At 47.8% G+C, this 15,573-nt stretch overlaps 1 pseudogene; it reads right to left on the reverse strand.

The window, feature by feature from the left end:
• Positions 1-3,508: 3,508 nt before the first annotated feature.
• LOC147724254 (uncharacterized) overlaps positions 3,509-15,573 on the reverse strand; it is a 62,003-nt pseudogene continuing 49,938 nt past the window's right edge.

Genomic DNA, 15,573 nt, shown 5'->3' on the forward strand with positions numbered 1-15,573 from the left:
GGCTCACCTTATATGATAATATATGGGAAATTCATGACCACATAACGGGAAACGATGTGTTCTCAGGCCAAGCGCTGCCGACTTTGGTGCTGTAAACCAAGGTTCGAGCCTCCTATCACGTCTCCCTGGGACTACACAAAAATATACACTTACTACTTTTTATGTGTTTACTCCAAAATACAAAAAAGATGCTCACAAAATATATAAATATATGCAAAAATCAGGACCACATAAGGGGAGACGATGTGGTCTGAGGCCAAGGACTGCCGACTTTGGTGATGGAAACCAAGGTTCGAGCCTCGTATCGCGTCTCACTGTGACTACACCAAAAAATACACTTACTACTTGTTATGTGTTTTATGTGTTTACTACATTTTAGGTGACTCCTCATTCATGGGTGGTGGATGGATGGGTGGATGGGTGCATGAATGATGGATGGATGGGTGGATGGGTGGGGGGCTGGGTGGTGGATAGATGGATGGATGAGTGGGTGGCTAGGTGGTGGATGGATGGATGGGTGGATGGATGGATGATGGGTGGATGGGTAGATGGATGCATGGATGGGTGGATGGATTGATGGGTGGGTGGGGGGCTGTATGGTAGATGGATGGATGGGTGTATGGATGGATGGATGATGGGTGGATGGATGCATGGGTGGATGGATGGGTGGGTGGGTGGATGGGTGGGTGAATGGGTGGGGGCTGGGTGGTGGATGGATGGATGGATGGGTGGGGCTGGGTGGTGGATGGATGCATGGGTGGATGGATGCATGGATGGGTGGATGGATGGATGGGTGTGTGGGGGCTGGATGAAGGATGGATGGGTGGATGGATGATGAGTGGATGGATGCATGGGTGGATGGGTCGATGGAGGGATTTAGGGGAGGGTGGATGGATGGATGGGTGGGTGGGTGGGTGGATAGATGATGGGCGGATGGATGGGTGGATGGATAGGTGGTTGGATGGGTCAGTGGATAGATGGATGGATGGGTGGATGGATGGATGGATGGATGGATGGATGGATGGGTGGGTGGATTGATGATGGGTGGATGGATTGGTGGGTGGATGGATGGGTGGATGGATAGGTGGGTGGATGGGTGGATGGACAGATGGGTGGGTGGATGGATGGTGGGTGGGTGGGTGGATGGATGGATGGGTGGGTGGGTGGATGGGTGGGTGGATGGATAGGTGGGTGGATGTGTGTGTTGGTGGATGGAGGGACAGGTGGGTGGATGGCTGGGTGGATGGGTGGATGGATAGATGATGGGTGGCTGGGTGGATGGATGATGGATGATGGGTGGATGGGTGGATGGATGGGTGATGGGCGGATGGGTGCATGGATGCATGGATGGGTGGATGGATGGATGGATGGGTGGGTGGGGGGCTGTATTGTGGTTGGATGGATGGATGGTGGGTGGATAGATGGGTGGGTGGATGGATGGGTGGGTGGGTGGGTGGATGGATGATGGGAGGATGGATGGGTGGTGGATAGGTGGGTGGATGGGTCAGTGGGTGGATGGGTGGGTGGATGGATGGATGGGTGGGTGGGTGGGTGGGTGGGTGGATTGATGATGGGTGGATGGATAGGTGGGTGGATGGATTGGTGGATGGATAGGTGGGTGGGTGGATGGGTGGGGGGGTGGGTGGGTGGGTGGATGGATGGGTGGGTGGGTGGGTGGGTGGATGGGTGGATGGATGGGTGGGTGGGTGGGTGGGTGGATAGATGGATGGGTGGGTGGATGGATAGGTGGGTGGATGTGTGTGTGGGTGGATGGATGGATAGGTGGGTGGATGGCTGGGTGGATGGATAGATGATGGGTGGCTGGGTGGATGGATGATGGGTGGATGAATGGGTGATGGATGGATGCATGAATGATGGATGGGTGGCTGGATGGATGGGTGGATGGGTGATGAGTGGCTGGGTGGATGGATGTGTGATGGATGGGTGATGGGTGGCTGGGTGGATGGATGATGGGTGGATGGGTAGATGGATGACTGGATGGATGGGTGGCTGCGTGGGTGGGTGATGGATGGATGGGTGGTTGGGGAGCTGGATGGTGAATGGATGGATGGGTAGATGGATGGATGATGGGTGGATGGATGCATGGGTGGATGGATGGATGGATGGATGGATGGGTGGATGGATGGGTGGGTGGCTGGGTGGCTGGATGATGGCTGGGTGGATGGATAGGTGGGTGGATGGATGGATGGATAGGTGGGTGGATGGATTGGTGGATGGATAGGTGGGTGGATGGGTAGATGGGTGGGTGGATGGATGATGGGTGGCTGGGTGGATGGATGGTGGGTAGATGGATGGGCGATGAAGGGATGCATGAATGATGGATGGGTGATGGGTGGCTGGTGGATGGATGATTGGTGGATGGGTATATGGATGGGTGGATGGATGGGTGGGTGGGTGGATGGATGGATGGGTGGGTGAATAGATGGATGGGTGGGTGGGTGAATGGATGATGGGTGGATGGATGGGTGGGTGGATGGATAGGTGGGTGGATGGATGGGTGGGTGGATGGGTAGGTGGGTGGATGGGTGGGTGGATGGATGATGGGTGGCTGGGTGGCTGGGTGGATGGATGATGGGTGGATGGATGGATGGATGTATGGGTGGGTGGGGGGCTGGATGGTGAATGGATGGATGGGTGGATGGGTGGATGGATGGATGGATGATGGGTGGATGGATGCATGGGTGGATGGATGGATGGATGGATTGGTGGGTAGGTGGGTGGATGGGTGGCTGGGTGGATGGATGATGGGTGAGTGGATGGATAGGTGGGTGGATGGATGGGTGGATGCGTCTGTGGGTAGATGGATGGATAGGTGGATGGGTGGGTGGATGGATGATGGGTGGGTGGGTGGATGATGGGTAGATAGGTATATGGATGGGTGATGGATGGATGCATGAATGATGGATGGGTGGCTGGATGGATGGGTGGATGGGTGGCTGGGTGGATAGATGATGGGTGGATGGGTAGGTGGATGGGTGGGTGGGTGGGTGGGTCGGTGGGTGGGTGGGTGGATGGGTAGATGGATGGGTGGGTGGGTGGTTGGGACTGCACACGCATACCTGGGAAACAAAACGGAATGCGCTCATCACCTAGCAAAGGTTCATTTCACTAGCTGTTGCAGTTTGGTCCAAAGTAATAACAACACCCGAGAATAAGGGGGAATTGGTCAATTTTTTTCGCATTACATTGGATTGATCTCACATAAATAGATACAAAGTAATAACAACACAAGAGAATAAGGGGGGAATCTGTCAATTTGTATTCGCATTACATTGGATTGATATCACAGATATAGATACTTTGGATTTAGGGCATTACTGACATTATTTAAGTTGTATTTACACTAAGAAAAAGGACACCATGATTTCACAGTTTGCATTCCTGTTTGATTTTAAACAGAAATTTTCGCTGGAACATTTGCATCTAAAATTGACAGTATTGTTTATTGTACAAATTAGCTGTGATAAACTGAAACCTACACACATTGTTAGTGAAAGGAATTCAGTAAATGTGCAACGGAAGCTAGGTAGTCACTAACCACAGACAAGGGGAAAAGTTTTAGTGCTGCCATTAGTCGAGCCGACATTTCCTTTGTGCGCTGTGAAAGCCATGGGTTTAAAGTACATGCTAAGCATTGTGACATGCGCATTTCCTGGTAGCTTTGCTCCTTTCGCAAAACCTCTACAAAATGGTAGAAATTAGGGTGCGGTTTGCCAATACTCGTGTTTAAAGAGTTGTGCCAACCCTCTATGGCATTGTTTGTCTTTTCTCCTCCCTCTAAGCAGGTCGAGTAGCAGTTCCACCAGTCCACAAGAAAACGTGGTTTCCTCCAGCGACCTGATCTGCTTAGATGGTCAATCCATGTGTCTTCAAAATAATTAAAAATTGGTGCCAATTTGTCTTCGTTTGCTATAAAGTACTCAGACTCAGTAATCGATGTAGAGTGCTCGTCTACACTGTGAGGAGGAACAAAGCAAAGTGCAGTTAGTTTTTAAGCTCAAACTGTCAGACGCATAATCCTCAATTAGGGATGTTTTTTGGATTTTACGCCAAAACGCCTGAGAAAAGTGGAAAAAACATCCTTGAATTTATTTGGGTATCCAGGTAAAATTTGGTTATAGTATTGAGCATTGGTAATTCAAAGTCCATGATGACTTTACTTGGACTTTTGTTTGGAATTTTTTATTTTAGGACTGACATAAATTCAGTATATGTTGAGGATTGTTTGTCTGGCAGTAAACCGTAGAGTAAAGGAACTACTGTGCTGTTAACATAGCCGTGAAAAGTGTATATTTGGGTGAAAGAGGTGGGCGTACCTTTAAAGGTACTATCCATCATCCAAACACCACTGTTCTCCTACCTACTTAGATTACGGGGGATACTAAATATTAAAATACGCTTTAGAGCATTTTCATTGTTATATAATATAAACAGTTTGTTCGCAACTGTAAGAGAAAGTTCAAGAGGAATTGTTAAGTCTGAAAATGTTTGTGGTGTAATGCGTTTAGGAATAGTTGCCTCTTTCTTACGTTGGATTATTTGCCGCAAGTTTGAAATAGTGGGCATACTACTAGCAACATGTTCAGGAATGCTTTGGGATACCTCCCTTAAAATAGCAGCGCATGGGTCATTGGAGTTGCCTGCAATCACTTTTATTTCATTTATAGATTCTCTCACTTCGATTGCAGTTGCAGAGGCAGAGTGGTTATGGTCAGTGCTTCTTAAAACAGACTCACCCAGACTAACCGCTGGGCCTCTGCAATGGCTGGAGTAGTATTGGACACACGTCTAATGACCCTGTGGCTCTGAATGTCTCTCCTTACAATATATATATAACCACTGTGCTTTAGTAGATGGTTTCCTCTGAAGGAAGTGATGTATTTGGCCATCTTCGGATCCGACATTTCCTGTAAAAGAAAAAAAAAAAGGGAATCATTTCCAAGACACAAATAGGAACATTAATTGATGTTGAAAGTCGTAAAAGGTGTACACGGTGAATTTGCTCTGTACACTGGACTCATCGCTTTCTGGACTATCTTGTTTGAATTTTCACAATATATGTTGCTCCTTTGGGCATGTCTTTATTATAAAGTGCTTCATAATTGTATAATATTTTAGACCTTCTTAAACTGTGAATAGGTAAAAATGCTATTAATAATTGCCAATCATTCGACCTGTCGCTGTAAGAAAGGGTCACCACTCCAAGGCTGTGGAATGAGAATGTATGGCTGAGAGCAGGAGACTTGTACCACTAAATAATACACTGCTGTATGCATACCTGTCCATGCTAATAGACCCAATTCAGGCTCTATCCCTCTTGAAATTGCCTCTGCTTCAATAGGCGTTTTTACAAAGATATTTTAATTGTACAAATTTCTTTGGGGTCCCCGGCTTCCAGTAGTGATTCAGTGGGGGTCCTCAGGAGTCAAAAGTTTGGGAACCACTATTGTAGAGCATTGTGGCTGCTGTGCATTATGTTTAAAACTTATAATAAAAAGTGTTAAGCATTTGAGTTACCTTTATACAAACAAAGGCAACATTATATGCATCAGAAAAAGAAGATGACTAATTTATTTGAACATACAACTTGTCTTCTCCTTTTTTGGTGCTTGCACTGCTGGCAACTACTCCATTTTCTCATGCTTGTTTGTTATAATTTTTGGGTTATGGGGGAGCGGGACTTAAAATACGGGGTAGTGGATGTAATGTACCATATAATTATGTGGCACTGTGTGGTATAGGTGTGTCTGTTGCATTCAGTGCAGTGTAATTATGTGGCACTAGGTGGTATAGGTGTGTGGAATGGGGGTGTAACGAGAGGAGAGGTGGTGTGCAAATGGGGTTAAAGAAGCCGACAATACAGGGATTCTCTACTGACAGGATCTTGAGGGGGCTGAAACCGTGCACTGGCAGAAGCTAAGGGGTTAATGCTCCCAGAGCAATACTGCTCACATGCACTGTAGGCAATCCGCCTGGAAAAAGCCTTTGGGAGCATTTTTGCAAGCCCCTAAATAATATCTGGCCAAAGCATCGCTAACGTGAAGGCTTAGGCGAGATCTAAAAAGAATGATTGGCATTGCGGCAATAACCCTAAACATTGTTCTATACACTAGAAATGATTACGTACATCAGCACCTACAAAATTTGGCAACAAAAACAATTGGTTCACTCACAAATGATCAATGTAAGCTCTTTAACCTTTTTTGGGCACTTTGCGATGACACCCACAAATGTTGCTTGCCTTGCAACTCCGTTACCTTTGAGACTCTGTAACAGTAAAAAAAAAAAAAAATAACATGGGTGTGTGGTGGGATTATTAGTTGAGTGTTTAAATGGCGAACATCCATCGCAACAAATTAATCAACAAGGGACAACAGTGAAATGCTAGAATTAAGATCTGTTGTGGACACCATAAAAAAGCAAGTAATAATGGTGAACACCCATTACAATGATGGGCTCTCATGGCGTTGGCATTACATCGCAAGACAGGCATTTATAGTGATATATTTATCAAATGAATTTACACACCCCCTGTTAGAAGGCGACCTCAGGGGAGGGCAGGAAGTGTACCTGACCACCCTGGGACCCACCTCTTTTGGTACGAAGACGAGCACTGGAGGGAGGCTTCTCAGGGGGAGAGTCTCGAATCTAGGATCGTACACACTACACAAGCACCACACGACAAAGAGACACCACATCGTAGCTTCTTAAGAACGTTTCTTTATCTCATGATTTAAGGGATCTTTATGATCAGAGAAAGGTGGTAGTTACAAGTAGCGCAAGGGCTCAAAGAGTCTCGGTCAGGGTAGGGGTACCGGGACAGCCTTATAAGATCAGTGTCAATGTCGTTGCGTATCCGGTGCTCAGCTCTCAATCCTCGAGCCGGGCATACGGGGCGATCTTTCAGGGTCCAGCCGGGCCAGGAGAGTCAGGGAGCCGCGAGTCACTCAGCAGGGCTCAAGCAAGATGTCGGAGGTCTTACGATCTTCAGGGGAGTCGCGAGTCACTCAGCAGGGCTCAGATATTCCAAGGTTGCAGGGGAGCCGCGAGTCACTCAGCAGGGCTCAAGCACAATGTCGGAGTTCTTACGATCTTCAGGGGAGCCGCGAGTCACTCAGCAGGGCTCAGATGTTACAAGGTTGCAGGGGAGCCGCGAGTCACTCAGCAGGGCTCATGCACGATGTCGGAGTTCTTACGATCTTCAGGGGAGCTGCGAGTCACTCAGCAGGGCTCAGATGTTCCAAGGTTGCTGGGGAGCCGCGAGTCACTCAGCAGGGCTCAGGTGGTTCCAGTAGAAGTCCTTCTATGCCAAACGAGCCGCGACCACGTCAGCAGGGCTCTCGTTGTTCCAGAATCAAATCTGCCGATAGTCCCAGAGCATCCCCAGTTATAGGACTGCTCCTCTTTGATCTCCGGAGTCAGGTCGGCAGGGGACTTGGCACCTGGGGGCCGCTTGTTGGGGTTTCCTGCCACGCGGCCCTTTGATCCATTCAGGTTGGTTTCGGGAGGAGTCCCAGACACATAGCAGGCGTGGAGCCAGCCCTCCGGGCGCCCAGAGGGGTGATCGAAACCCACTTCTCGAGGAGAGGTCGGAGGTGATAAGGATACTGCTCCTCCCTTTCTCACTCGCGGGGAGCGCTCTGTCCTCCCGCCAGGGTGGCGCCTCTCGGCCTGGGCCGCGCTGGCTCGGGCGGCCATCTTTGGTGCCGAAAAGTCGGCACACAGGGCCTTCGGGCCGGGAAGATGGAGGCACAGGCTGGGAAGTCCGGGAAGGGTCAGGACTTAACGTGGAGGGAAGGGTTGGTTAGGCCGGGGGACTCAGGGGTCTGTTGTGGTGGAAGTTCGGAAGGGAGTTGCTACGGGTCAGGGAGGACCACGCCACGAGGCCGGGTCTAACACCCCCCCAAAAAAAAACATGCAATAAAAAGTGAGGAATTGGGGTCGGGGGGAAGGGTTGGGGTGGGGTCTAGGGCTTAGAGGTGGGTTCACGCAGCAGATAACAAACACTGCGTTGTTTTGGCCTGCGACTTCGTGTACTGCGGGATAATGTTCTGGCCAATAGAAAGCAACGGAATCGCATTGCAACAGATAGCGATATAAAAAGAAACAATGTCATGGTCTGGCAAGACACAAACATGACATTTGCAGTGTGTTGGAGGTATCATCAGGCCAATATACATGGTAGTTAATGAGACTCATTACCTCCGAATCATATTTCTAGACAGTAGCCTCCCAACTATGTTTAAAACCATTCGTTATTAGGGTGAGATGTAGAAATCCAAAGGGATAAACATGGGAGGGATTCGGTAGAAAGGGCTGGCATCTGATCTCACAAATCCCCATTTGTTAGAACTGGGGGTCTCTAGTTGGCAGAGGTAGGTGCCACTGTCCAAATAGGGATCCTTCCTTCTAGTCAGGGTAAGGAGGAAACCCTCTGAGATAACCCCTGCTCACCCCCTTGGTAGCTTGGCACGAGCAGTCAAGGCTTATCAAAGGCAACGTGTAAAGTATTTGTAACAACACTCACAGTAACACAGTGAAAACACCACAAACTGACTCCACAACAGTTTAGAAAAAAAGGTATTTAATCTAAACTACACAAGACCAAAACGACAAAAATCCAACATAACACAGTTAAAGGATATGGTTTCAAAAGAGTTCTTAAAGTTGCGATAAAATAATCCACAGTTGCGTGAAAAGTTCACAGTTGCATCACGTTTAGCCAACAGTACCTTTAAATGCGACAAAGTTCCAAAACAGAAGCTGGTGCGGTGGAAAACAAGCTACGCATCACTCCTGAGACCCTGGGGAGGCGATGCAACAGCCCCGCTGGATGTAGCGGGCATGGTGCGGTAACCTCGGTCTGTATGGGGAGGGATGTGATACCTTGTAAAGACTTTGGTGCGGAGGTTCTGTAGTGAAAAAGCTTGCAAAGGCACGATGCGATGATCTTTGGGGCTGCAACGATCTCCGGGGCACAATGAGCGGACCAGCAGTGATCTTCCTCTTGCAGCTCCTCGATGCGATGGTGCTGCGACGACACTCGTAGTGACGTGATACGGTCCGCAAGCAAGCGATACGACGATCTCACCCAGTGACGACAGGCTCTGCGACGATACTCGCAGCGATCGTATTACTCCCGCACCGGACTGGTGCGTCCTGCAAACAAAGGATGCGATGACTCTGGCAGTGGCAACAGACGTTGCGACGATCTCGGCCTTCGTAGCTGCGGGAATTTCCTCACACTGACGGGGATGCACTTTAAAAGCTTGGTTTCCAGCTTCCCAACACAGGTACAACTTCCAGAGCCTCCACAACTGGCCCAAGCACTCTAGGAAGGGCATAACTCTCCCAGCAGAGTTCAGGGAAGCTGGGGGTGAAGTCCTTTTGTTCCTGGGACTTCTTAACAGGGAGCCAGCTCTTCTCAGGCCCTTGGTGGTTCCTCCAAGCAAGGGGACACAGCAGAAAGCAAAGTCCTTCCCCTCTCCTTGGCAGCAAAGCAACAGCAGGTCAGTCCAGCAGAGTAACAGCAGGACAGTCTTCCTTCTTCAGTTTCAGCTTTCTCCTTGGCAGAGGTTCCTTCTTGATTCCAGGATGATCTAATCTTCTGTAGTCAGGGGTCCTGCACTTATACCCTTAAAAGTCTTTGATCCCTTTGTGCAGGAGAGCCCTGAGCCCAGTCTGAACCAGTTCTGGGTGTTCCTTGAGCACTTTGTTTTCCTGGCCTCTCCTTTCCTTTTAGGGAGAGGGGCAGGGTCGTCAGTCGCCCAACAGGAGGTGGATCCAGCATTGTGGAAGGCAGGCACAGCCCTATTCAGGCCCAGGTGCTATCCCCTCCCACCACTCAAGATGCAGATGCAGTCATTCAGCCTAGGGCTGACTCAGCCAGCCTCCTGGGAGCTCCCAGCCTCTGTCACTCTCAAACCAGACAGTCAATTCACAAACAGGCCAAGGCACACAGAAAGGTCAGACAAGAGAACAGCAACATTCTAAAAGAGCTGTTCTCCAACACAGGATTTAAAAACAACCTTTCCTAAAAGATGTGTTATTAAATTCTGAGTTCAGGGATACCAGACTTTTATGTCCTAGCTTGCTGCTATGGGAAGATATGCTGGTAGCCACTGTAGCCAGCATTCCCCATGATAGCCTATGGGGCAAGATAGTCTTACGATAGTGAAAAATGAAAATGGCAGTAATTCACTACCAGAGCATGTCAGCTGCACAAGTACATGCTCTACCTTTCACATACACTGCACCCTGCCCAAGGGGGTACATTGGGCCTTCCATTGGGATGACCAATGTGTACAGAAAGGGTAGGGTTAGGCCTGGTCAGTGGGGACACCGACCAGGAGGACATGGCAGTTCACAGACTGCACACAGGCACTGCGGTGGCAGGCCTGAGACACCATTTCAGAGCTATTCATGTGGGTGGCACAATCGGTGCTGCAGGCCCACTAGTAGCATTTGTTATCACCAGCCCTGGCACACTCAGTGCACTTTACTAGGGACTTATTGGTGACACAAGTATGCCAATCATGGATAACCAATCACAATAACAATTTACACAGGGAGCACTTGCACTTTGACACTGAACAGCAGTGGCAAAGTGCCCAAAGCATCTAAACCAGCAAAAACGAAATCCAGCACAGGATCAAAAATACAGGAGGTAGAGGCAAAAAGATAGGGGGAAACCACGCCAAAGATGCCAGGTCTAACAGGACTCAGTTCAGTTTTGTGTCATTTTGAGTACTACAATGTGTTTTTTCACAGGTGTCATCTGCATCCCGTTGATACAGAAGATTCGAATTTGGTTCAGAAGGTTGTATTGATTCCAACCTATTTTGTGTTTTTTCAATGTTTTTCACAATAGTTTTTAACCCCTTGCATGATGATGATGGCCCCCAGCCGTCATGCATCACGGTGGACGTGTGCTGATGACGGCTGGGGGCCGTCATGAACCCGCCCACTCATTAAAACGGCCGCACAGGCGCAGAATCACGACCGCGCCAAGGGGTTAAAACAGTAGCAACGCCAATAACAGACAGGTCCTGAAGAAAGCCGAGGACTACGGGTCCAGTAGGCTGAAACATGTCGACCTTATTTATAAGCAGTTATGTTTGAAAACTGCTTTTGCACTGGTTTAATAAGGATTATAAGAGATATTCAAATAAAAGTTTTTCTCTCCTTCTTCTCTTTCTTAATTTCACTTTCACACCAATGCACTGTGCCTATCATTCCCACATACTGTTTGTGATCACATCTATGTGATTTATGAGAGCTTTTTTCTTCTCTCTTTCTTCTTCCTTCATCGCCAATTTGGGATACAATCCACCAGAATTTCCTCTATGATCAAAAGGTACAGTGGATGGTAGGAAGAATACCCAGATGATGATACTGATCACCTACGTGAGTGACGGGAATCTGATTCTCTAGGGTCTCTTCACTCTCTATACTTTCCTCTTGTAGTACTCCACTGTTATACTCGCTCTGAGTCCTCTTCACTGACAGGATTTTGCTTTAGTAGACCCACGGATTAGGTTTTTGTATTGCAATTACTGATTGGGGAAGTAATCCGTGCTTGGTCTATAAAAATCCCAAGGACCCTTCCTTACATTTCAGTTTCTCAAGTCTACCTTCATGCCATCTGTGAATTGGTTAACCATATCTATCGCACTGCCTGCCCTCAAACTGAACATACATCTACAGTAGATCTAGGCATGGCTAGATCATGGATACCAACAAGGCACACAAACTGCAACAGTGATAAAGTCATATATCTAATAACGTGTCCGTGTTCACTCCGATAGGTTGGCATGACCACACACAAGGTCAAACTACCGATCAATGAACATAAGAGCACTATTAGGTTCAAAAAACAAGCTACAAGACTCACTAAATCACTTTTTGGTACAGAAACATCAAGCTAAGGAATTGAAATGGACGGGTTTAGAACAACCATTTATTCTTCCCCACGTGACAGACATTACCAGATTTCTGTTTGTCAAAGATCAAAAATGGATCTTTAAGCTCAAAAGTGATACCTGGGGGTTAAATAAAGATATTGCGTGGACCTTACTGTAGATATGTCATAGCCTCATATCGCCTATGTACATTATATCTTGACTTTCCTACATCAATATGCAACATACTATTTGCTTAATCTCACGACATGACATACATTAAAGATAGATGCTAGGCAACATAGGTTTCTTCTAATTCTGCAAGCTTATGTTTTGATCTACAGTTTAATCAATACATCAGTTAAGGATTCTGATTTAGAATACATATCTTCCTTTATCAAGAGACTTTCTTGCCATCGTGATGGGAGCACTAAGTTATACATGTGGCACCGCTTCTACTACATAGACAACGTTTCCCACCATCCCTGGGCTTTTTTCTAAATCATTTTCTTTAAATCAGAAGTTTTGTAAGCAATTTAATCATGTTTGTAGCTTTCAGTATCCACAAATTATTATTATTGATAAGAGAGATGTGCTCGCTAAATATTTGACCATTTAAAAACATATTAAAGTGAATTTAAAAACAAGATCAGAAAGGTCGTTTTTTGCTCACTCTCCTCATTTTAAAATAAGCGTTCTTTGTTGTGTGCCAGAGAGAATTTGGGGGGAAGGATATTTGCGTGAAATGCGTGAATTGGGGCATTTTAGGATTTTTAAAAAAAAATACAGCATTGGAATTGTTTTACTAGCTGACATTGTGTGGAAGTCTTTAAACAGAGTGCACCATACCCCTTCCTCATCGGGCGGCACTCCCGGGAGGTAAGTCGGGACAGCGGCCATCTTGGACGCGACTCACGTTGTTCGCGTTCACGTTGGTCAGCGTTCCAGATGACGCACGCTGCACGCCAGCTTTAGCCACACCTATTTAAATGGCGCCTGCTGGAACACTCAGCGGGCGCGCCTAAGGAAAGCCCGTCTGCGCCTGTCAGCGCTAAGTCAGCGCTCAGGGCGAGCCATTGTGATCGAGATGACTCTGGGAACAGTAACGTCATCCACTTATCAAGTGAGTGGTTGAAATCCCTGAAACCCCTTCCCTGTCCATCCCATAGAGATGGGCCAATAGGACCTACTAGGGACTATGTATGTGAGGACTGTGGGTTTAGATTTTCACTGGAGCCCCTGCCGCTGCCAACGGATGTTAGCTGATACACTTAGGTTGGGGAATATTAGTTCCTGTCTCATTAATGCCAGATCAGTCAAGAAGCATTATTTAGACGTTGCTGATCTAATTACTGACAACGGTCTGGACACATTGTTTGTCACTGAGACCTGGCTTGACGCCTTTTCTAACCCCATCGTGGCCTTGGCTACAGCGGCTGGTTTCAAAGTCCATTGGATGGATCGTCTTGTTGGCAGAGGGGGTGGTCTAGCCATTTGGCATAGGGAAAGTTGGACCCTCCACAGTGAAATATCCACCCTTTGGGGTGATTGTGAGGTTCTGGATTCTAGTTTACAACTTTCAGCCAACTTTACTTTGGGGGGTCCCTGATATATCAGCCTCTTGAGCCAGCCAGGGCCTTTCTGGACACCTGTGGGGATGCGCTGGCTGAGCGTGCACTGCATTTCTCAAATTATGTTTTTCTTGGTGATGTAAATCTCCACCTTGACCACACTGAGATGACTGATTCGACAGTTCTTTTGGACGTCCTTCATCTGGCTAACCTTTCACAAAGAGTTATGTTTCCTACCCACCTAGGAGGGCATATTTTGGATACCATATGCACTAATTTCCCTATATCGGTGTCAAGGCAGAGGCCAGTTGCCTGATCGGATCATTTTCCCATATTTTTTTCATGGACAATGAAGAACTCTTTACGAACAGCCATCTGCCACCGTCCCCCTGCCATTAGGAAAATCGACCAGGGTCTGCTGAGTGTTTCTCTGGCAGCTTCCAGGCCTTCCCTGCTGGGGGATCTGGGGGAAAATGTATCTCAGTTTGCTGACTGGATTGCAAGCTCGGTGGTTACTCTGTCGGCACCATGTCAGCCAAAGCTGAGGAGAGAGTCTCCTTCTAAGCCTTGGTTTACTCCTGAGTTGAGGACTCTGAAATATGCGTGCAAAATAGCAGAGAGAGCCTGGCACTCCAGTGGCTACCACCCGATTGATAAAAACACTCTCAGAGTTAAACAAAAACTCTATTATGCCGCAATAGGAGAGGCCAAAGGCCAGAACTATTCCACTCGCATCGAGCGGGCCAACAACAACCCTAAAGAAATCTTTGCAATTGTGCAGAGTTTTTTGGCCCCTAGCACCCAGGTGGCGGTGGCACCAGTTTCAGAGACCTGGTGTAACACATTGGTGAAATTTTTTAGGGACAAAATCATTAGTATCCAAGAGACGTTTTCGATTTCACCCAGGACTTCCGGTGCTGTGTTGGCACTGCCTAAGCCTATGGTTGAATCTGACTTTTCTGAATTTAGGCCGGTTGATTCTGCCAGCTCCCTCAGAATCCTTAAGGCCCTTAAGTCCAGCTCACCTAACTACCCATGTGCATCAAGGCTTCTGTCCGATTTAGCAGATACTATTAATTTAGAAGTGAATCTTATGGTAAATAAATCACTGCGTGAAGCTTGTGTTCAAAAGGGATGGAAAGATGCGTTGATTCTCCCCCTACTTAATAAGCCATCACTTGACCCTCTGTTGCCTGAGAACTATCAGCCTATCTCGCTTCTGCCAAGTCTGGCTAAAGTATGCGAGAAGGTGGTTACATTCCAACTTACCAAATTTATTGAGGGGGCATATCTGCTTCATCCGACACAATCTGGCTTCCGTGCATCTTATAGCACAGAGTCAGCTTTGTTAGAGGTCACAGAGGCGATTCGGGGGTGTTTGGATGCCGGCAGGAGAGCACTTTGGTTATGCTAGATCTCTCGGCGGTGTTCGACACTGTGCTCTATTCCCTGCTCCTAGACCCCCTATCTGAAATAGGTATTTCAGGCATGGCCTTGAAATGGTTTAGGTCCTTTTTGGAAGGTCGGCTGCAGCAGGTCTGGCTCCCTCCGTGTGCCTCTGCGCCTCTGCCGGTGACTACTGGTATACCGCAGGGGTCATCACTTAGCCCTCTTCTGTTTAACATCTACGTGACTCCACTGGTTTATCTTGTGGAGTCATTGGGGACTAAGGTGATGGCCTATGCCGACGACACCCAGCTGTTGTTTACCTGGAGCAAGGAGGACGTTTCGGTTGGGACAGTCCAACACTGTCTTTTCTCAGTCTTTCAGTTGTTGGCAAATGCACGATTGAAATACAATGAAGGAAAGTCTGAAGTGTTGCTGTATGGCTCCTTCTCCACGGACTTCAGAGAGGCTCTGGCCTTCTGGCTTTCCTCGCCCGACTGAGAGGAAAAGTGCTGCCAAAAAGCTTGCCGTCTGGTTTGACGAAAATCTGAACTTTGTGACGCAAGTAAAGAAACTGGGCGGTACTTCTTTGGCACGTTGAAGATCTTGAGGAAGTTTCTTCCCTTTTTGCCATGCACGGCCAGAGAAACTGTGGCCTGCGCATTGATTTTGTCCCGTTTAGATTATGCCAACGC

This window comes from Lissotriton vulgaris, chromosome 4_1 (genome assembly GCF_964263255.1).
Source record: "Lissotriton vulgaris chromosome 4_1, aLisVul1.2, whole genome shotgun sequence".
In the NCBI taxonomy this organism is placed as follows: domain Eukaryota; kingdom Metazoa; phylum Chordata; class Amphibia; order Caudata; family Salamandridae; genus Lissotriton; species Lissotriton vulgaris.